This window comes from Onychomys torridus, chromosome 14 (assembly GCF_903995425.1).
Source record: "Onychomys torridus chromosome 14, mOncTor1.1, whole genome shotgun sequence".
NCBI classification, from domain to species: domain Eukaryota; kingdom Metazoa; phylum Chordata; class Mammalia; order Rodentia; family Cricetidae; genus Onychomys; species Onychomys torridus.
In genome coordinates this window covers 4,922,638-4,947,482 of record NC_050456.1, presented here as the reverse complement: position 1 = coordinate 4,947,482, position 24,845 = coordinate 4,922,638, and positions in this window count along the sequence as shown.

The following is a 24,845-nucleotide window of genomic DNA, read 5'->3' as shown; positions in this document are numbered from 1 at the left end:
TTTGTATTTACATACACAGGCAGTTTGTGCCCAGTTAACTCTAGGGACTGAAAGGGCATGATGTCTATCTTTTTTCACGAAATTCTGTGGTCTCAGTCTTGGTAGGCCAGTTTCTAAATGTTTTAACGAGAGGATCAACTCCCCTCTTGTCCCTTTGTGTCTCAGCTCTCTTCATGTCCCGATCATGGCCATCAAAAGCCCTTCTCAGGGAAAGGCCGCAAATACACACTCATTCCATTTGCCAAGATATTATGTCACTTGTACCTAGCCTCTCAGAGTGTTACTCTTCATCCAACGGGAGAAAATATCCAGATTAGGTTTCTCTCATTAGTGAAATTTTCCTCCAAAGAAATCTGGATTACTGAATTTCTGAATTCCTAATGCCCTTGCTTTCCATTAAGTTTTCCATGTTCACATACTCTTTCCGGGTAACTGATGCTATAGTCCTTAGCTTTCATGTCCCAAACCATGTTCACTTTTAATTATTCAATAATTACATTAGTTTCTTCTTACAATGTAAGTTTGTGAAAGCTTTCAGTAAAATTTCCCAGCATTTAAATGCCTCCTTATGTTTATTTTCCATATGAACTCAAGAGTTCATATTACTAATTTTAGTACAAATATTTACATTCCAGGCTGCTGGTTCTACCATTAGTTCAAACCATACCCTCCCCATTTTGTGAAGTGCTGGTTGGTGTTATCTACAATGTTAAAAATTAATTTTGATTTTCTGGTAGGTTTGATTATATTATCTATTGAGTTTGCAATTGCTGGACAAAGATTGCTTCTTTTTTGTCCCAATTCTTTTTTATAGTTGATTCTACCCTAGTTGTTCTTAAAACTGTTGAAATCTGGATACATCTACCAAAGGAAAAAATATTAAAATTGAGATTAAATTCTGCAAGATGTTGAGAAGGATAAACCAAAAATCCATCTATGTGATTAGATTAATAAAAAATAGTAGACACAGTGTCAAGTATTAGTGCTAGTCATGTCGGGGAAAGAACACTAGAATAATCAGGTAGCCAGAACTCACTTGAATTTCTGTGCATTTGCTTTATCAAATCACATGATTAGCAACTTACCACTCTGAGGTTACTCAGCTCTAAGACTGTAAATGTCGAGAAATACCAGAAATACCTTGGGATCCACTATTGTTATGTGGTTTCATACCTAAATGAGTCATCCTGCCAAGAACCCTCAGAATATCAGTTCAGTCTAGACATTCTAATCTTGGTGACTGATAACTAGCCTTGGCATAAATTAGTGCATCATTAGAAAGAGAGTGTGGGTGGGAAATGGTTCTGTGCATATTCATACATTAGAAACTTAAACCCACAAAATCCTGACTAGTCATTTCCTCCACCAAACCTTTCCATTCCCATCATTTTTATGAAATTTGTATCAATAATTTGTTCATTAGTTTGTCTCACATCTCTAGAATAATCCATACCTGTGCTATCGGTATTTTCAGAATGTGCCATGATATGACTTTGTAGTTTCAGTAAAACTTATTGAATAGATACTGATATAAAGGAGCTCATGTAAGAACTCGCTTGTGTGAACCTTTGAAATGTTCACCTGACAATCCTTCCTTAGTCTTTCCTGTTTCTTGAGCTTCAGAGTATCTGCTGTTCATTTTCACAACATTATCTGGCAAATATGATGGTAAATTATGAGTGACTAATTAAGTTTAAGTGTTACCAGCCTTTTGATTTAGAGGAAAATTGAGTATAGCTGCAAGATGTTACTTAATTTGGGGTAGTATAGAGGACTGACTGTCAGTCAATTTAGGATGGTAAATGGGCCAGTGATGGTCATAGAAACTAAGATGCAGAGAAATCCATACAAAGCAGTCTGAATTTTATCCCATGCTATTCCTTTGGCCCTCTGTCCTTGGAAGGTTTTAAGACTTTGAAATTAACCATGTGAGCATACTATAAATTGAAGGCATCACTAAGAAGTGTTTTGATGAGAAGCATATAGAAGGCATATCTTGTCGAAGATTAAAGACATGTTTCTCCTTCTTGATAAGAAAACAAGAACAGATAAACCTTTTATAATAAGCAAAGGAAGAATAGTTTAGAAGGGTGGATATAATGTGGGAAGCTCCTGTTTTCTTAGGGAGAGGATCCTGAGATCTGGGTCTTGAGGATTGAAGAGCCAAGCTTTACAATACTTTTCTGAACCCACATCAGCTCCCCAGTTCAGTTCACATGCACACTGAAGTTCTTCCTTTGCTGCCTTTGCTCTGGTCCCTTTCCTGGAAAGATTAGACATCCTCATCATCACTCGACACACTGATAATGACCAGAACTCTTTGCCAGTGCTGGGGCATGTGTTCTCTTAGACTCTTGTATGCTCATATGGTGTCTGCCTACCTGGGACATTTCTAGCTTGCTCCTGCCAAGCATGATGTACTATGGCCTGGTTGGCTTTTTGTCAACTTGACATAAGCTGGAATTATCTGGGAAGGGAACACTCAATTGAAAAAATGCCTGTAGGTATAGTTTATGCAGCATTTTCTTGATTAATGATCACTGTGAGAGGAACCAGCTCATGGGGGACATTGCCAATCATGGTCAGGTGGTTCTGGATTATATAACAGAGCAGGCTGAGCAAGCCATGAGGAGCAAGCCAGTAAACATTAATCTTCTGTGTCTTCTGCTCAGTCCCTGCCTCCAGCTTCTTGCCTTGAGTTCTTGTCCTGACTTCCTTCAGTGCTGAAATAAGATCCAAGAGTCCTAAGCAGAAATTAACCCTTTCTTCCCCAAGCTGATTTTGGACACAGTATTTTATCACAGTAATAGAAATCCTAAGGCATGTGAGGATTCATTTGTGACAGTCCCGTCCCATCCCCCCACGTGCTCTACTCCTCTCAGTCCTGCCACCCCCTTTCTTTCTCAGATACACCACTTCTCTGTAGTTAGAGTATTCCTGCCTGGCCCACAGTCAGGACAAATCTCTCTTACCTGTCAGTCCCACAGTCGCTCAGACCCAACCAAGTAAGCACACAGAAACTTATATTGCTTATAAACTGTATGGCCATGGCAGGCTGCTTGTTATCTACTTCTTCTATCTTAAATTAACCCATTTCTGTTAATCTGTACTTTGCCACATGGAGTGTGGCTTACCAGTGTCTTTACATGTTGCTTCTCATGGCGGCGGCTGGCGGTGTCTCCCTCCAGCCTTCTACTTCCCAGAATCCTCTTCTCTCTTGTCCCGCCTATACTTCTTGCCTAACCACTGGCCAAACAGCATTTTATTTATACAGAGCTATATCCACAGCACTTCCCCTTTGCTATATCATAGTGATAGCATTACAAGATGGAATAGGACTAGGCACATTTCAAGGCTTGATTAGTCAACTCAGTAGGAAGAAAAGGGTCCCAAGAGTAGGAAAAAGAGTCCCAGCTCTCACAAAAAACCCAAGCTGAACAACCACAGTATATATGCAGAAGACCTAGTGCAGACCCATGCAAGCTCCATGATTGCCGCTTCAATCCGTGTGAGCCCCTATGAGCCTGCCTAGTTGATTCTCTGGGCCATGTTTGCCTGGTGTCCTGGACCCCTCTGGCTCATACAATCTTTCCTTTCCCTTTTCTACAGGGTTCCTTGAGTTCTGCCTAAAGTTTGGTTGTGGGTCTCTTCATCTGCTGTCATCAGTTGCTGGAGGAAGCCTCTCTGATTCTGATGTCAACTGGGCTAGGCACCAGTTGGTGAGTATAGCAGAATATCATTAAGAATCCTTACATTTGACTTGTTTTGTTTTGTCTTTTTAGTCAGTCATGTCTGCTTCTACCCTAGGTCTCCAAGTTTTCCACCTTCTAGCTCCTGGCCATCTAGGCACTGCTGGGTATGGACTCTTTCCCATGGCTTGATCCTCAAGTTAGCAACCATTGCCCCAGCACATCTTGCAAGTAGGACTGCTGTGGGTTGAAGGTTTTGTAGCTTAGTTGGTGTCCCCATCCCATCACTGGGAACATACTGAGTTTATTAATTTGCATATATTAAATCATCTTTATATCCTCAGGGATGAACATCACTTTGTTATAGTGTTTGATCTTTTTAGGATGCTGTTGAACTAAGTTTGCTGGCATTTTTCTGAGTATTTTTCCATGTGTGTTTAGGAACATTGTACTATAGTTTTCTTTTTTCATAGTATCTGTTTTTAATGGCCCTGAAAAGCCATATTTGGAAGTGTTTTTTCCTCTTTAATTTTTAATAAGAGTTTCTAAAGACTGACTACTAAATCTTCTTTTAATGCTTACTGGAATTTCCCATGATGCCATCTTTTGGGGACATTTTTAATTATGGAATCAACCTTCTTTTTTATTGGTATGTTCAGACATTCTGCTTCTTCATGAGCTAGTCTTGGTAAGATTCACATTTGGGAATGCATTCCTTTTTTTGCTGCAAAAGTGGTTTTCTTTTCAGGGACAAGATATGTAGTTTGTAGAGAAGATATGTACAAAGTGACCAGATCTATACAAATAATAAGATTTCACAAAGCACTAGCATCTGAGGCACAGATAGCCTGCTGTGTTAGCAGCACTGGGGTCTTAAATATAGATGCCTAGAGTGGCCACGGACCTCGGGTTCAGAATTGAATGTGCTCTGGGATCTAGGGTGCACATATTGCTGCAGTGGCTATGTTGTCTATTGTTCATGTGCTTGTAGAGTAGGTACATGTGAAACTCAAGTGCCTCTGGGGTTTGGGGTACCAGCTAACCTGCAGCAATGCTTCTACCGTGCATGTGTGAAGTACGACCATCAGTGTGGAAGCATGTGCAGAATGGTCACAACTCCTGGCCCAGGGTATACACAGAGTCAGGTGATAGGAATGGACTCCACCTTGGAGCAGCACTGTAATGGCTCCTCTTCGGGCAAGGGGTGGAGACCCGGGAACATCTTTCTCTTCTGGCAGGTCTACGGTGCCTGCCATGTTGCTGACATTACTTCTCTTTCACAGGTAACCAATAAATTATATAAGGTAACATTTATCAAACCGACAGGCTGATTTTATATTCCATTCTGATAAAAAGAAAAATTAGGAAGATTTTCAGGAAGAAAAATATAGAAATGTGGTTTATTAACTTTCATTGAACAAGTAGATTAGTTGAAATCAAGTACAGCAGGGACTTTCAGGTCTCCAATCTTGTACAGTACAAGACTTGAAGGACTGAATGTTTGTGGCAGAGATTATGATCACTGTGACACATCTCCTGAATTAACATTCACTAACATCTCAAAACAATCGATACCAGGCAGACAACCCATCCTAGTTACCATTCCATTGCTGTGAAGAGACACTGTGACCAAGGCAGCTTACAAAGGAAAACATTGAATTGAGGGTCACTTATAGTTTCATAGGGCTGGGTCCTTATCATCATGCTGGGAAACATGGTGGCAGGCAGGCAGTAGCTGAGAGCTAAAGCAGAGAGAAAACAAGACAGGGGGCTTGGCAGGGGCCTTTGAAACTTTAAAGCCCACACTCATGAACACATATTACCTAACAAAGCCACACCTCCTAATCCTTTCAAAAATAGTCCACTATCTAAGAACCAACTCAAATATATGAGCCTATGGGAGTCATTTTTATTTAAACTTTCATCATGCCATCCATTCTGGAAGATACGTTTAAAATGACCCCATCCCTTTTGGTCTCCTTTGTCCCCTTCTGAATCAAAAAGAACAGTCTCCACCCTGGAATCCACTTTTCCTCCCCTTAATCAGGACTTCTCTTAAAATGCAGATTTGACCTGATTTTTACCTTTTTTCTCTGCTTAAACACTCTAGTCAGCAATTACACAAGGCCCCTTTTATTCAACTCTTTCCACAGTGTGTCGCCCTTCCCCACATAATACTGAATGGAAACGTCCAGAAACAAGCAACTTCATTATATATTGTATGCCATTCCTAGTACAGTGATAAGACACTGGATCACCCTGCTTCTTGCCACACAGAACATGATCATTCCTCTGTCTAGATTATCCATGTTGTATGTGCTACCTGCCCATTAGAAACAATGACATCTTAATTGTAAGAAGAACTGCCACAGAATTTTAGTGATTGTGTCCAAGTAGCCCTTACATGGCCAAATGCTATGGCACAATGCTGACATCACTTAGCTCATTGTATGTCTTCCCACAGGCAGTGTCTCACCTCCCATCATCATAAGGAATGGCTGCAGTGTGGTATATTTGCAAGAGATACTGTATTCACATAACTCAGTTACAGCATCTCTTTATAATTGTTCTATTTTGATATCGGCCATTATTATCAATCTCTTCTCATGATTAATTTATCACTTAAACCTTATCATACATATACATATACACATAGCAACTATATGGCATATAGCAACTATAAGGCCTTTACAGCTATGATTTCAAGCATCTATTAGGAATCTTAGAACACAAGAAGGAGGGCCTACTCTAATACATAAATAATAATATCAATATTCTTTTTTATTTAAAGTTTTATTAAAATGTTTTCTATATGAAATATTTTTATCATATTCTTTTCAATCCCTGATCTCCCATGTATGTCTTCTCTGCCTCTCTATCCACCCAACTTCATGTTTTTTCCTCTCTTTTAAACACCCCACTCACAAATAAAAACAAATAAAACCCACTAAGACAAAAATACCAAAACAAAACTAAAAAAGGTATACAGAAAACCATGCATGGCATTCCTTTTGTGCTGCCAACTCCTCCTGGGCATGGTTGATAAACTTAGTGACACTCCATTGGAGAGAAGTGGTTTCCCCTTCTCAGCAGGTATCAATTGCACATAGCTTCTTGGTTAGCGGTGGGACTTTGCGTCCACTTTCCCTTCCCAGTGCTGGGACTTTGTCTGGTTAGAACCTAACATCTGTAATCTTGTGGTTGTAACTTAGCTTTCTCTATCAGGAGCTTTTGCTTTATGCTCTAGCCTCGTTTCCTAGTATGACATTCTCTCCATTCCCATCTACATACACAATGCACCCATTCTAACTGCAAGGGTTCAGACATTTTCTTGCTCTTTACTACCTCCATAGATAAAGTTTGGTTTTTTATTTATTTGTTTGTTATTATTTTTATGTCTAATGCTGAGGACAAAAATCCAGTGCCTGGTACATATTATACAAGTACTCTACCACTGAGCTATATACTCCAAGCTCTCAGTTGTATTTATAATTTTTAATGGGAAATTTATAGTTTTACTTAACTTTCATTAATACTGACTTAATGTCATCAATTTCCTTCTCCTTGATTTCAGACTCTTTAAAACAGGAAACTAAGATGTATTACTTCATGAAGTAACTGCCAGAGTAAAAAAAAAAAAAATGGGAATTAGTACCTCATAGCTATAACTATGGCAACTCCTCTTCCCTATAGACATTAAACTCCTGCAAATGGTCAGTTTAACTTTATTAGTCTCTCCAAAATCTTACAGTCATAGACCCTCAATAGAGTTGTGCTCAACTGAACTGAAACATTCCATGCATTAGGCTCACGCAACTAATTACTGAATATATATTATTAAATGTTTACATAATGTAGGGTGATAGAGGACAATAGAATCCTCAAACCCTTCTAAGGTACAGATACTATGGATGAAAACTCCACTTCCATAATAAACATGCTGTTTGCAAATATTTAATTAGGTTAAGGAAAGCAACATTATTGTGATAACTTTTATTAATATAACATATCTTATATTTTTGTTGATAATGATCACATTTATAAGAGATCTAGAGATATGCAAAGACCTGTATGATATTTAAAGTGCCAATAGCCCCATGCTAGACAGTTCTATACCTTTGCAATTGAAAGGTCATGCGAGATTTAGCATCTGGAAATCCCAGAAGTTTGTCAATATTTTCCTTCTCTCATCATTGATTTTTATCATCTTAAAACAGGACACAACTTTATGCAGCAACTCTTAGGGTCACATGAAAATAATACCAAAAGATTCATTAAAAATAAAACAAAACCTAAACCCTGAACAGTAGAATCTGAAGGAAATTTAAGAAAAGGGGAAATTTGCCTCCATTTGCTCTTATCTTGCCTGGGGTATTTGTGTCACACTTGTCTTTTTGGTCTTCACAGGTAGTTAGCACATAAAGGGAGACTAGAAACCATGGACTGAAGGCTAAATATGTCCTCTTGGCCTTATAGACCATCAACTATTATGTACACACACATATATACACATATAAAATCATTCATCAAATATAATCTAAAAATATTTATTTTACAAATGAAACAACCAAATCATCAAGATGGTATAGTGTAACCCAGTGGCTTCAAATCTGCGATGATCAGATTGGCAGTTTGCGGATGAACTTGACAGATACCTGCAAATGCATATTTCTCTAGAAAAGCAGGCACTAATTCTGTCTTTAGTGTTGTCTTGATCTGGAGGGAGTCTCTGGAATGCGGCAGGAAATCCTTTGCTGTCAATGATAGCTCCTGTGCTTTCTCAGCTTTGGTAGCTGTGGTGATTTCAACAATAGCCCAGTGCCCCCTCAGGGTTAATGAGCTTCCCAGTGCCTAGCCTGCCATGAGGGAGTAGTTCAGAATGTGGGGAGATTAGATTCTTCTTTATCATGGCAGTGCTTTTTTATTTATTAACCTAATGTCCTTGACGTTTCCCACAATTATATTTCTTTCCTACGTTTTATGCCCCACATCTTTAAAAAAGTAGTGTGTGCTCACCTCCTCCCTTAACCTCACCTCCCACTGCTTGATCAGCTTTTGGCTACTTTCCAGAAGCCAAATTCTGTGTTTGGGGCCTTTTGTTCTAGACTGATTCAAAGGTCTTTCTTAAGTATCTCCTCTTGATTCCTTTGTTTTATGAGAGTTTAATTATTGCCTTATTTGAAACTATTTCATTATTTGGTTGGCAATTTAGACTAATAGAGGCCAGTCCTGAAAATCTCTCTACCTCACCCCGCCCCATCCCTTCCGTGAAGGTGTTCTTGACCTTGCTGACTTTACTTGTCTCTCTTGGTAGATCTATTTCTAGTGATTGATTCCATGATAGTGTTATGGTGATGAGTCCTTAAATCATGGTTTTTAGACTCCATGTGCATGCACATCCATGCCTGTGCACCCCCAACACACACATATGAACACATACACAAGAAGTATAACACACACATATACACAAGCAGATAAACTCCTATCATATTAATTAAATAGTGCTCCTTCCCAACCTACCATGAAAATATCCAATAAATTTCTATTTTTCATGCTCTAAAGATATAGCAAGCATTATTTCTAGTTAAGGGTGTATCTGTAGAACTATGGTATTTCAGTAATCATTATTCATGTTCTTCATAAAAATTTGATTATTTCCTCCCCCCTTTCCCCACCCCTCTATCCTCCTCCCTGCTCTGAACACGGTCTTGCACACACCTCTGAGCTACATCCTCAGCCACAAGGCCTTCATGCTTGTTGTCACCTTACATTGTCCATGCCTCCACCCAGATCATGGTCCACAGCTTAATCTCCAGACAAACCTTCACGCTGTGACTGGTCTGTTCAGAAAGGCCTCTGAGCCGGTTTTCACATGGTAACTGTATGAAATGTTCCCGAGCATATTAAGCATCTCATGTGACGGAACCACTGTTCTTCCCAGACTTCACTCTAATAAATTGAGCATGGTGCACCTAAGGTTGTGGTCTGTTCCAGAGGGGTGGAAGGGTAGAAGGAAATGTGAGGGGGGTGGGTCAGTAAACCCTAAATCAGCTGCTCTGGTTCCTTTATTCGTTCTTATTTGGGTTGGCAGCAAATCCGTGAGGAGCAAAGGAGGTGGAGAAAAACAGCCTGCTCCAAGGACAGAGTATTCAAGCATGCCCTTGCTTTTAAGAAAAATTAATTCAGAATCTCTAGTTGTCATATCTAGCCTTTGTTAAAGAGTTAACCGCTTCCTATAATATGGAGCTTGGCTTCTCTATATAGAGGCTTGCTTTGTCTCAGTTCATCTTTCAATCTGTGCACTTCCCAGCTGTGCTTCTTTCAAAGGCCAGACTTGGGTGATGGTGTTGGGAAGAGGGATCGGCGTGTAAGCCTGGAAGAATGTTTGCAGGCTGCACCATTGTACCGTTTCTTTAGAGATTCACCCACTTAACAGAGATTGGTGAACTGCTATTACTAAATGTCCCTGGGTTGTCAGATTGTCTCTGAGAATGCAATGCTATCCATGGCAGACACAGACTGTGCTCTAGACTATGAGAAACAGCAATTACCAAGAAGTTAGAGAAGCCTGGTAATAAGGGAAGTGCCCAGTTCTGTGGAAGCACGTGGTATTCACAGCATCAGCAGAGTTCCATTACCTGTTGCCTGGGAGATCATAAGCAAGTCACTTAGGGACAGTTGTAGCAACCATAACAGCTGTTTAAGGATTTGTTGGACAGATGAATTTTTACAAAGCATTTCATAATTGACATGTAGTGAATACCCAGTAAGTGCCATAAGTAATTTTATGTTATGAATAGTTTTATTGCTTTGAGTTTCACTTCTTAAAATTCTCTTTGCTTCAACTCTCAGCAACTATGTGGTTCACTTCTGACTCAAAACTTCTGACTCAGCCGAGTCAGACAGATAAACATTAAACAAATGATTACAAAAGGATCAGCAGCTCAGTGTTGCATCACAGACCGTCTCAGCATGTCTATAAATGCATTTAAAGAGAAAGTTAATGGTCCTTTAACATAGCGAAAGACAGCCCAAGTCAAGCTGTGAGGCTGGAACCAACTAATCCCAGGATCCTGGAAATGTCAGGCTTCCCTCTAGAGCCCCAGACCCCCAAAATACGCAGAGAACAAAAATCAGTATTAAAGTTTAGAATATATGCTTCTAGTAGAAATTTCTTCTCTTGTTTTATTAAAGTAGACAAAGAATACTACTTACGATTTTACAGTGGGCTGTAATAGAGGTTCAAAGGCAGTCACATTCCTTAGAATGGAAATTATGCTAAGTGCCTGAAGCTTTGGAAATACTCATGTGCTTTGGCCAACAATCAGGTCTGCTTGGTAGTGTTCTTCTGTCAATGAAGGAAAGAAAGCAGGCACACCAATAAACATACCCGATTTATTTGATTCACTCTAGAGGTTTCTGCAAAGTCCTCTGGACTCTCTGCCTTAGCTTGAGATCTGGGGCCAGTTACTAATTCTCCCAGTTTCTTTGTGACTGAAGTGGGGCAGGTAAAAGTATCTTAACTGATAGGAGGGAATGTAGCACATGATGATAATCTGATAATGTCAGCGGTGAGATGGTAGCAAGGGCTATAAGTATTAGTTTAAAAAAAATGTGGGCTGGGGATACGGCTGATGGGCTAAGAGTGCTTTTGTACAACCACAAACACTAGAATTCAATCCTTATCACTCCTGTAAAAAGCTTACTACAGCCCCATATGTACTAGGGAATAGAGACAAGAGGGTTGCTGGAGATTTCTGGCCACCAGCGTAGCTCCAGGTCTAGTGAGAAGCCTTGTTAAAACTGGACCGAGGAGGAGAGTAAGCAAGCAGGACACCCAATGTCTTCATCTGGTCTCTGTAGACATGCCTATATGCACATACAACTGCAAACACACATGTGCTTGCACATACACAAACACACACACACACACACACACACACACACACACACACGCACACGCACACAAATACATACACAGAGAGAGACAGAGAGCAAGAGAGGGGAAGAAACTGAGTAAAAAAAATACATTTGCGGTTTGAGTTATGTGGTGGTTTAAATGTGCAAAATTCCCTATAGGCTCATATGTTTGAAAACTTGGTTTCAGCTAATGGCACTGGTTTAGAAGTTGTAGAATATGTGGGAAGTGGAGCCTTGTTGGATGAAGTGGGTCACTGGAGGCAGGCCTTGAGTTCACAACTGGGCCTCACTTCCTGCTCATTCTCTGATTGTGGACACAATGCTGCCTTCTGCTCCTAACACCATACATTCCCTTTCCAGATGGACTGTGTCCTGCTGAGGAACAGAAGGGCAAAAGCTCACTCAATCTTGGTTTTCAGTACAAATACAGACTGTGAAAGCAGAGCCTCATGATCCTTCTGACCTTTTGGGTTTTAAGCAGGAGGTGTCAGAAAAGTTACCACAGGGATAACTGACTTGTGGCAGCCAAGCGTTCATTGCGACGTCACTTTTTGATCCTTCCATGTCCGCTCTTCTAGGGCTGTGTCCTGCTGGAACACCGAAGTCAGATAAACCCTTGTCTCCATTGCTTTCTCAGGCACTTTGTTACAGTATCAAGAAAGCATATGACTGTGCAGCCAGCTTGAAGGGTTTGCCCCAGACCAAGGGTTTTCACTGGATACAGAACTTGTAACAAGTCACAGCAGGCCAGTGAGGAAATCCTGATGAACCAAGGGTTGTGCTCAGGCATTCCTACCCTCAGGTCTGTTCCCATGTTGATCTACATAAAATTTGCATTATCCTATGAAACTTGACTCTCAATAGGCTAGTTGGCAAATATTAGGTCCTTAACAACAAAAATTGACAAAATTGAATATTCAATGAGAGAGAAATTATTTTCTAAATATTGCATTTTTTCCCTTACAAATACCTAGTGTAATGAACCAAGGAGAATTGGAAAGTTATAGTTAGTTGTCTGAGGGAGGGATTTTCAGGTTGACATTTATGCATTCTAGTATCAGTATCCATTCTTTATATAGCCAACTTTGGGCTCTGACAGTCAATTTCCTACTTCAGACACCATTATTGCCAGTTTCTATGATGTTGACATGGAAAATGCACCACCGTGTTTAGCAGCTGTTCCAGAAGAACGTTCCCAATCTGTCTGGAATTCACACTCCATAGTCTGAAATAGATGGGCTTATCAGCAGCTACATTAGTTTCAGGCTCTATGTGTCACCTGCTGGTTTGGGGTTTGGGAAATTTCTTTCTTAAAATGCATCTTTAAAAAAAAAAAAATGTGTGATTTCCTACTCTACATTTGTTTCATGAATTCAGAATCCACAATTTGCATTTTAATAATGCTTTATCTGTAAGGGAGATCGGCCCCTGGGAGTCAGTCCAGGACATATCCAGACACCTAATTCTCAGCACAAAGGAGAATTATTACCCCAGAGGGGCAAGGTGGGGGCTGCAAAGGCAGACAGCAGCAACAACAAGCAGAAAGCAGAGATCTGGTGTTTGTTTTCATTTGTTTGTTAGTTTTTGTAGAAGTGGGTTTTTAAGGAGGGAAAAAAAGGGCGTCTGTGCTAGGGTGATCTGGTAAACCCTGATTGGACAAATAAGCCAAAAAATGAATTTTGATTTTGGATCTTAGTGTTTTATCTCAAGAACAAGTCAGTGGCCAAACAAGGGACTAGGCCTTGGGAGCTAGCTTTAGGAGTGTGATGGTTTTCTGCAAGGGAGAGGAAAGGAGGTGAAGTGAGAACCCGTTAGCACCTTGTTTGCCATGCTAGGCCTGGCTAGAGCCCTTCATTATCTGTTACATTTTATTCTAATCCAGATTTGTCCTAATGCTGTTAGAGATGGCAGAAGTCTTCTGTCTTACATTTTCTAGTTGCCTATGAGCTGCAGTATAAGAATCTTTGACTATTGGAGAAACAGTTTATCTCCAGCAAAGTGAGAGACGGCTCCCTGATTACCATATCCTAGAGAAGGATAAAGACTTCTCAGCCTGAGTCATCAAAGCGTCTGTCATAGTCACTGGTTCCACACGCTGGGATAAGGCTGTGCAGGTCATGGGCTGGCCATACACAGTCTTCTTCCTGTTGTTGGCATCACTGCTTCTCTGTAACCTTCATCTGACAAACGGTTCTATCTAAGTTGAAGATTTAGTGGAGTTAGAAAGTGGAATCAGTGTATTTTTTTTTTCTTGGTTCAGAGCTCTGAGAGTGATTTTTTAAGCTCTAGAATTTAAAAATGAAATTGTTTAGAAAATTACAGTCTCATACATAGTAAGAAACATCTATTTTCAGAGCCATCTCTACTTAAAAGTCCACGGTCTAACACTGAAGTATAACCTTGTAAGGTAATTGCGTTTCATCAACATGATGTTGGCTTGCAGTTTACAGTGTTCTAAGGACAGCTTACTATAGTCGGAAGTTCTCTCTGTGTCCCACCCAGCCACACGGTCCCTCAGCTGCTTATGAAATAATCACTCAGAAGCTTAATGTTAATTATAACTGCTTGGCCATTAGCTCAGGCTTATTACTGACTAGCTCTTACACTTAAATTAACCCATAATTCTTATCTATGTTTAGCCACATGGCTTGGTAACTTTTCTCAGTTCTGCCTTGTCGTCTTGCATCTTCTGTGTCTGAGTGGTGACTCCTGACTCAGTCTTTCTCTTCCCAGAATTCTCCTTGTCTCTTATCCCTTCTATTCTTCCTGCCTGGCTCCTGGCCAATCAGCATTTTATTAAACCCGTGTACAAGGGCATTATCCCATAGCATTTCCCCTTTTCTGTCTAATCAAAAAGGACCACCCATCTAGCTTTTCAACATGGTGAAGATAATTTACCAATAGCTCTGGGAGTCATGTTGTCTACTGACTCTGGGAGGCAGTGGGTCTATGCTTCCATCAAAGCAGTGTGTAGCTCAGAAACCTCTTTTTTTTCTTCTTCTTTTTTTTGTCTGTACTAGCAAAGGCTAAATCCACCAAGCAGCTTAATGTGTGGCTTGGAGAACCCACCACAGAGTAGCTCAAGCCCTCAGGCTGTGGCTGGCCTGAGAGAGACAACTAAAAAGCTGTTTTTAGTTCCATTTTAGAATTTTGTTTTTAAAGCTTTCTCAGTTTTTAGGTGGAGACTCTTGTCCCACGTTTTGGTGCCATTTGTAGCTGAAAGTTTTCCTGTGTCCTGCCTGGCCCATGGTCAGGGCAACTCTCTCTTACCTGTAGCAGCTCAGACCCAAATAAACAGACAAAGGCTAATATTAATTTTAAACTATGGCCATGGAATGCTTCTTGTTATCTATAAATCTACAATTTGCCACGTGGCTTGTGGCTTACCTGTACTTTTACATCTTGCTTCTCATGGTGGTGGCTGGCAGCGTCTCCTCTGCTCTGTCTTTCTCCTTCCTCTCTATCTGTTTGGATGTCCCACCTGTCTCTAAGCTGCCTTTCCATAGGTCATATGGCTTTATTTATCAACCAATCAGAGCAACATATTTTCACAGTATACAGAAAGGCATTCCCCCATCAGTTTATAAGCTTAAAATGTTTCTTGCAATACTTTCATTTTGTATTATTTTTAGTTTGATGGTTTGTTTACTCAATATATTTTTTGAGAACTGGTGCAGGGAGCAAACTATACAAGAAACGCTGAGAAGTCTCCCTCCAAACCCAGCATTGCTTTGCTTTCTCTTGACACAGTCTCTTTACTAACTTCTCATTTGCTTTCCTGAGGTATGAAAGGAAACAGATACATTTCTACTCAAGGGATATGATATATAGAGCACATGGGCTGGAGAGAAGGCTCAGTGGGTAAGAATCTGGATGCTCTTGCAGAGGACCCAGGTTCAGTTCCCAGCACCTACATGGCATCTCACAACTCTGTAACTCCAATTCCTAGGGATCAGATACACTTTTCTGGCATTCATGAGTACCAGGCACACATGTAGTACACATACATACATGTATGCAAAAACATTTATACACATAAAATTAAAATAAATGAATCTTTAAATAAAAAGATGTATTGAGTACAATAAAAAATACTATTTGAAGAGTGCATGGTGAATGGTTTCCAAATGTGTTATTAGCTGAGAATGAAGAGAGACTTTTGGCCTGGTGTCCTTAGGATAGGCTCTGCAGAGAGGCTGGCATTTGAACTAATTTTGCAGTCTGTGAAAATTATTGGATTTGTAGGGGACTTCAGCTCTTTCTTTCTTGTGTTCATAGTGTATTAAGAATCATGGCAGCCAGTGCAGACAAGTAGATATATGCCAGTTACCTACCTACTGAGTTCCCTAGAGATGAAATGTTTGCCTCTGGAGCAAAACAGTGTGGGAAGATTATGTTCCATACTTTCCCCAACTTGTTTTTGGGATAGCCCAAAGAGCCAAAGTCTGCACTTTCAGAGCAGAGTGCCCTGGAAATGAAGTTTTGATTCTCTATTGACCCAGTGGAGAACATAGACCAACAGATGTTACACGTTCTCACGGAACTTGTTTTCCCTTTTTCCTAAGAGGAAAAGGTGGAGTCAGGAATGTGACCTCAGTGATTGTTCTTGTTCAAGAAAATGTAAAAGGAGCAGAAAAGAAGTCCCTTTGTCCTTAGACATGTAAAATGTAGGATGTCTGCAGAACCCATATCTTTTTTTTTTTTTTCTTTAGTTTTTCAAGACAGGGTTTCTCTGTGTAGCTTTGTGCCTTTCCTGGATCTTGCTCTGTAGACCAGGCTGGCCTTGAACTCATAAAGATCCACCTGCCTCTGCCTCCTGAGTACTGGGATTAAAGGTGTGTGCCACCACTGCCCAGCCTAATTTTTTTTTTTTTTTTTGTATGTGGAGCTGAGGATCGAACCCAGGGCCCTGCGCTTGCTAGGCAAGCGCTCTACCACTGAGCTAAATCCCCAACTCCCAGAACCCATATCTTAAAACACGTTCTCTTTTTTCTGATAAGAGAATGTGTAAGATATCAATACAGTCTGTCTGGTAATGGTATATATGATCCAAGGAAACAGTGAATCAGACAAGACATGGTGAAACCAGGGACACAGATACAAATCTGATGAATTAGAGAGGGAGGGACTGAAGGGGAGGAGGACATACCAGGGGAAGGGCTGAGCAGGCTGAATGTTAACTGGGTCTGGAGTGGGAGAAACAGACTCCAGAATGAACTTTTTCCTCCTTTTCCAGGACTTACATATTTGTTGTGCATTATTTTATCATTTCTTAAATCAGAAGTTCTTGGGGTGAATCTATGGTGCCCACAAACCCCTAGCACAAACCAAGCATTCCATGTAAATCATCATGTATATGTGGATTTTCCTTGGAAAATGAGGTAGTTTTAGGAAATTTTAAAAGGTGGGAGCTCAAGAAGGAAAGCATCCATTGCATGTTGCCTCCTCTGTGTTACAGACACTGGAACACAGGGTGAAGGTCTATGTAGGTACCAGCGGAAGCTTTTCATGTTGAAGGAGTTGTGTGGGTGTTGACTTGTGCAATGGGGCCTTGCTGTCAGCTTGTAGAGAGCACCTATTGTCTTGGCAACAGCCTTGTGTCTTTGGGCCAACAACCCAGTCCTGGCACTGCATGTGTCATTTGATGACAGAGATAGCAAGCTGGAAGGACTCCATTAGGAAGGATTGCCTTTGTACACTACAGGAAGCTTCCATAGTACCCCTCAAATGCTCTTCAGTCCTAGCTGACTCTCCCCTCAATTCCTATCTCTCCTCCCCCATCCCACCAGATTCTCTTGTTCTCATCCCCCCTCCCCTAGCTCCAGTCCACCCACAAAATCTAGAGAAAAGTAAACACCAACCCAACTACAAAACCTTTAATGTACAATCCGTCCTGTCTGCAAAATATACTACTGCAACACAAACTCTGTGGGAGTAGCCAACCCTGATTTAACTTAAGGGAACCTGCAAGAAACAGAACCCACACCTGACACTGCTTGATGACCAAGAACCAGAGACTAGTTAGCTCAGAGACCTAGGGTAAAACCAAATTACCATCTTAAGAGAAAAGTAATAATAATAAAATGACTCCTAATGATATTCAGCTCTCATAGATTGGTACCTTATTCAGCCATCATCAGAGAGGTTTTCTGCTGCACCAGATGGGAATACAGAGATCTGTAGCAAGACATTATGCAGAGAAAGACAGACAGAGACACAGAGACACACAGAGAGAGACAGAGAGAGAGACAGAGACAGAGAGAAGAGAATTTGGAACACACACCTAGATATCTCCACCAACTTCCTCCCTCAGAGCTCAGGGACCCTGTGGAAGAGGAAAAAGTGAGGGAGACAGAGGGGATGGAACCCATCAGGAGAACAAAGCCCTCTAAAGCAGCTGGGCAAAGCTCATAGGAATTCACAGAGACTGCAGTATCAGGCACAGGGCCTACACAGGTGTGCACCAGGTCTTCTACATATAGACTATAGCTTTCTGTTTAGTACTGTTATGGGATTCCTGAATATGAAAATGAGTGTGTCTCTGATTCTTATATGCAGCTGAAGTTTTCCTGGTCCCTCTGGCTTCTGCAGTCCTGCAGTCCTGCATCCACTCAGACCAAATGAACACAGAGAATTTTAATTTAATATTAATTAAAACTGCTCATCCATTAGCTCAGGGTAACTACTGACCAGCTCTTACACTTAAACTCAACCCATTTCTGTCTATGTGTCGCCACGTTTTCCATGGTTTTACCTGTGTGCCATTACATGCTGCTCCCTGGACGGTGGGCTGGTGTCTGCTGACTCAGCCTTCCTCTCCTAGAATTCTCCTTCTCTAATAATCCCGTCTATACCTGGCTGCTGGCCAGCATTTTATTTATCTGCTAATCAGAGCAACACATTCATAGCATACAGACCAACATCACCCATCACTTGGAGCTTCTCCTGGAGCTCTTTTATTTTTTATGTTGGCTTGGCTTGTCCAACTTCAATATGATGGTTTTCATGTTATCTTAGCATATTTTGTTAAAAATATTTTTAAAAACTTGCCTTCTCAAGGAATGCTGAGTGGGAGAGATAGTCTTCTCCAATTGGCTATCAAATACCAAATGATCAGCAGTGAAAACATACATATGAGTAATATTTAGAAATATGCATGTGCGTGTGTACATTTTTGCATGTAACAATAATTAAAAGAGGTCATGAATTTGAAAGAGAGAAAGGAGGGATATATGGGAAGTTTTAGAGGATGGAAAGGAAAGGAGAAATGATATAATTACATTATAATATCAAAAATAGAATTAAAAAGGCTGCCTTGTCAGCATTTCCTCCTGAGCAAGAGTCTCTTTTTATTATTTTGCTCTGCATGTCTACCCTCTACAACTGTCAAAGCTTCATTTGCTTTCTACATCTGAATGATAACCTGATTAGAGTTGATGACTAGCAACTTCATCTTGAACTCTAGATCAGTATTTGTAAGTGCTCCTAAACTGTTCACTCAGTCAATCTAATCTGATTGAAGGCCAACATACCATATCTGACACTGGAGAGACAAGGAAGACTTTGCTTTCAAAGATTATTTCATGATTTGTAACTATTAATTACTGAGCATGCAATATAACCTAGAAGTGTGCAAATGACTTTTCTATATCATCACATCTTACAATATACCTATGAAGTTTTGATTTATAGAGATGATGATGTCACCCAATTAAAGTCAACTAACTACTTATCTGAGAAGGCTGAATTTGACTTCAATTTTCCAGGCTCCAATGTCTGAGTTTTGATCACTGTAATGTGCTGCCTATCTCATAGCAGTTCACACTTAGAAGCAGGTCTTTACAACAACAGCACATACTATGAGAAATACAGGACAATGTCCACTTGAAAACTATGATTCTCGGAGGTCTACATGATCAAGTCCACAGCTTTACACATTAATGTTTGCTCTCTGTTTTCGGTTGCCAGAACATTTCCTATCTCCTTCTGGTATCTAGTCACACCAAACCACTGATCTTTCTCCCAGCGCTTGCTTTTCTTGAGTTATGATTTGAAACAGAAGTGCCTTGGACATGGTTATATTTTTAATGCCTGTTCCCCAGGTGGTTTTCTATTTTGAGAGGCTGTAGAACCTTTAGGAGGTGGGGCCTCACTTGTGGAAGTAGGTCGCTAATACTGGGCCTTTAAAGATTGTATCTGGGCCTTTGCTTCCTCCCTTGCTTTCTGCCTCACAGTCCACCAAAATGTGAACAGTCTCCACCAAGTACTTCCACTATCATGGACTGAGCTTCTCTAACATGTGTTCTCTACCACAAAGACAGAAGTCTCTGGGAACCATGATCCAAAAGACATTTGTCCTCCTATCAGGCACTCTGACCACAGTGATGTGAAAGCTAACCCACACACTCCCTTTAAATTATCCCAGTCGGGCATTGTGACTGATGAGATGTGAAAGCTAACTGACACACCTCCTTTGCTCGGCCTTTCATGCTCCCTAGCAGGGTGCTTGTACCTCCATCTTATCTTCCTAAAAGAGCTTTATTTCAAACACCTTTTCAAGTGGTATACTTTATGTGGTAGTTTGAAGAGGTATGGTCCCCAAAGACTCATGTGTTTGAATGCTTGGCCCATTTGGAGTGGCACTATTAGAAGGTGTGGCTTTGCTGGAGTAGGTGTGGCCTTGCTGGAGGAAGTGTATCACTGTGGAGACGGGCTTTGAGATCTCATATATGCTCAAGCTACATTCAGTGTGGGACAGTTCACTTTCTCTTGCCTGTGAATCAAGATGTGATACTCGAAGCTCCTTCTCCAGCACCATATCTGCCTGCCACCATACTTCTAGCCATGATGATAATGGACTAAACCTCTGAAACTGTAGACCAGCTCCAATTAAATATTTTACTTTATAAAAGTTGCCATGGTCATGGTGTCTCTTCACAGCAATAGAAACCTGGACGAAGATAATTTCTATGTACCTCACTGAGCTAAAATGAATTACTCCTTACTCTTCTGTGCCCTCACCATAGAGATTTGATATGGCCACTTATTTCCTGCAGTTTCTTTATTCCATAAGAGATGCTGAAGCAGTGTCTGGGCTCACTAGTGTGTGCATAACAAGGGCTATTCAAGTTTCCTCTGCCTTTGAGGGTGGGCTGCACTGTATAGTGAAGAAACCACAGCAGAACAACTTTGGACATGGACATGGACATGTCCTCTAGATACATGTGATTTAAACCATATTATGTAAAGGGCCTGACTATCATTATATTTAGTTTGTCATTCATGGTTTTTGTACAGTCTTTCAGAAGTTTTACTTTTTTAAACCTTTGATTCTTAGACAAGTTGACACGCATAAAGAGAAAATTGTTCTATTGAGGATGTAAGTGAGGAGATTTTCCTAGATTACCTCCTTGATAAAGATGTGTTTTAAGTAATAAGTATGATTAAAAAATCATAATTGGAGGATAGAAATGACCTGGAAGCCAGTGGTGAATTGCTTGACTTCAGGAAACCTGTAGCAGTTAACACAAAGTAGAGAGACAGGGGTCATTGACAGCTCAGTGCAGAAAGGCACTTGCCAACAGGCCCGACCACCTCAGCTCCATCCCTGGGAACCACATGGTGGAAGGGAGAACTGTGTCCCACAAATTGCCCTCTGACATTCACATACATGCTGCTCCATGTACATGTCATCCCACTCATAGAAATGTAATAAGAATGTAAAAATCAAAGCTATAATAACTAGAACTATGAAACTCTTAGAAGAAACATAGACAAAATGTTTGAATCTCAGATTTGACACTTTTTAGCAGTGAGACTGCAGGCACAAGAAACAAACTGGACAAATGGGGTTTTATTTTATTTTTATTTATTTATTTATTTTATTTATTATGTATACAGAAGAGGGTGCCAGATCTCATTACACATGGTTGTGAGCCACCATGTGGTTGCTGGGAATTGAACTCCGGACCTCTGGAAGAGCAGTTGGTGCTCTTAACCTCTGAGCCATCTCTCCAGCCTGGGGGTTTTATTAAAGTTAAAAATGTTTGTACATCAGGAGACATTACCAAGAAAGTAAAAAGATAATCAAAGGGTGACACATTATTTTAAATCATTTATATGAATTTAATAAATAAACACTTATTTATATAAATGTTTAATACTAGAATATATATCTGTATTATATGATTATTATATATAATATACATATATGCACACATACATAATTCAACAATAAAATAATCCAATTTAGCAATGGACAAAGGATTTGAGTAAACATTTCTCCAGAGAAGACATAAAAACTACAGATATCAAGGTGCTTAGATCCTTAGTTATTAGGGAAATGGAAATCAAGATCATAGTAAAATATTACTGTACACTCATTAAATGACTATAAAAGCCAGGCTGTGGTGGCGCACACCTTTAATTCCAGCACTTGGGAGGCAGAGGCAGGCGGATCTCTGAATTCAAGGCTAGCCTTGTCTATAGACTGAACTCCAGACGAGCGAGGGCTACACAGAGAAACCCTGTCTCAGAAAAATGTTTGTAAAAAAGAACAGCAATGAGATTTGGTAAGAATACAGAGAACTGTGACCCCCTCCAATGCTGGTGGGAATGTTCTCAATGGTTCAGCCACTGAGAAAACAGCCTGGCAGCTCTTCAAAAAGTTAGCCATTGTTACCAGCTACTAGAACCCAACAACTTTACTCCTACACACAAACTCCAGGAAATGAAAAGAGAAGTGTATATGTTGCTTTTCTTTGTACTACAACAAACTCCTGACAAGACATGACCATGAAGGAGCTATTTCAGCTCATGGTGGCTGGCACCACCTTTGGTGGGAAGCTTGCACCTGGTCACCTGCAGACAGGAACAACAGAACACAGCTAGACTATACCCCATAAACCTGGTGAACCACAGATGCCAGGCAGGATCTATGTCTTGAGTTTCCATAACCTGTCAAAGCAGCTATTCCATCATAAAAGCTACAGGGGACATTTCACCTAAAAATCCTGAAAATAAGCTCTCACAAGAAACTTGTACATGAATATTATTCAGAAAAAACAGAAGCTACCCAAATGTTTATCAACTGATGAATGAATTGACAAAATGTGGGATATACACACAATTAAATATTATTATTTGCATATTTCATATTTTGTCTATTCATGTAAAAGAATGAAGTACTGACACATGCCATGAAATAGATGAACTTTGAAACATTGAAGTAAGCAAAAGAAACTAATCACACACACACAATTACTGAATCCATATAAATGTCTTGGTCATTACACCACATGAAAATCCTGTGTAACCACAATAACTATGCCAGAATGTCACATCATTATTAATGGAGCTTTAACTTACAGCATAAAAAAGCTTTAAACTGTGAGAACTACATCACGCCACCCTATAGTATCCTGTAGACATAATATGTAGCAAGGAACCGTTCATTCCAATCAGCATGTTGTAAAGACATCTTACACTATAAACAGTGTGTGCAACTGTTTTTAGTTTTCCATTTCTGAACATTGCACATACTGCACTAAATGTTTAAATGCCCTTGACCAAAAACAAATGTGGTATTAATTTTGTTTTGTGACAGGTTGACACAGTATTCTCAGAGGTGACTTAGTGAGTCACAGTTGCTTCAGGAAATTCTGCTCTTCAGCATATGAGATTTCTGAGGAATAAATAAGTCTTAAGACTGTCACTTCAAAGAACATTCACTACACTCATCCAGAGAAAGTCACAAACATTAAATGGTTTCCCAAGTATAAACTGAACAATCTCCTGATAGACACAATCTTTCTGTAGATGTAACATTCTTATTAAATAAGAAACACAGAGCCAAATGCAGAGTTAAAAGCCCAAGAGGTCAGAGCAGTAGCTAAGAGCTGATAATAAAAATTTTTACCCTTCACTGCTGCTGCCGTCCTTCCCCTCAGAAAGAGACCTACTTCCTGTGCGTCTGTCTTTTTATTGACTTTCTGTTCTGTCTTCTTATTGGTTGTAAACCCAACCACATGACCTCCTCATCACTGCCTCTCTACACAGACCTCTAGGTCTCTATGGTTGGTACTGAGATTAAAGGCGTGTGTCTCCATGCTGGCTGTATCCTTGAACACACAGAGATCTGTTCATAATGTGACCAGGATTAAAGGTGTGCACCACCACCGCCTGGTTTCTGCTGTGGCTTGCTATTAGTTCTGACCCCCAGGTAACTTTATTTATTAACATACAAATAAAATCACATTTCAGTACAAATGAAATATCACCGTATCTTTCTTTTCAGTTTTAATTTTAGTTCACAACACCAGCAAGGAGAGGAGAGAGAGCTGGTGTGAGAGTGCAGTCTCTTGGCTCCACAGGTACAACAACAAATGGAGTTACACATAAACTGATGGAAGATAAAAGAGGATGGTTTTCTTCCTCTAGAAGATGCAGAGACAAATAATACAGAACAAAGTGTTCTGCACCTTCCCAGTCTCCACGCACGGAGGAGGCTGTCAGCTCCCTCCCAAATGCAGAGCTAGCCACCATATTTCTGATGCTGTTATCCTAGAAAACAGGTCCAGAAACAGAAAAATATAACTCTGAAGCAATCTCTCCATTTCAGCCATAAGAATTATGTCATATAAGCACATGACTCTTCTTGGCAAATGGAAGCTTTGTAATAGCTGGACACTTTGAAATATGCAATAATTTGTTTGGAATTATGTGTCCATAATTTTATGAAATATGTTTATACATATATTATCTTGTTAAAATTAATAGTAACAGAATACAGTGAGGTAATTCGACAGCTGCTGGTTGGTAGGTGTGGCTATTTTTTTTCAAGAGTGTATGTATACCTATTTGGTCTTCTCAAAGACCTTCTAAAAAAATAAGATTTACCTGTATATCAATTAGAACTCATTGGGAGGCAGGATAATCTCTGGGCATTTTAAGTAGACAGAGATTATCTACAAGGCATTAAAAGCTTACAAAATAATTGGAAAGGCTAGAGATAGAAACTCTAGGCTGGGCATAGAGAAATGTTTCCAGAATATTCTACAATTGACTATTAGGGGGACTACTGTTTCTGCCTCAGTGGGGAAGACGACAAATATAGAAGTTCTTATAAAATCATTGTGAACTATCCCACCGCAATTAGAATGAAAGGACCAGGGACCACCGCAGCTGTCACTCAAGAGCCTCTCGGACCTAGTGCAGAAGTCTGATGCAGAAGTCTGT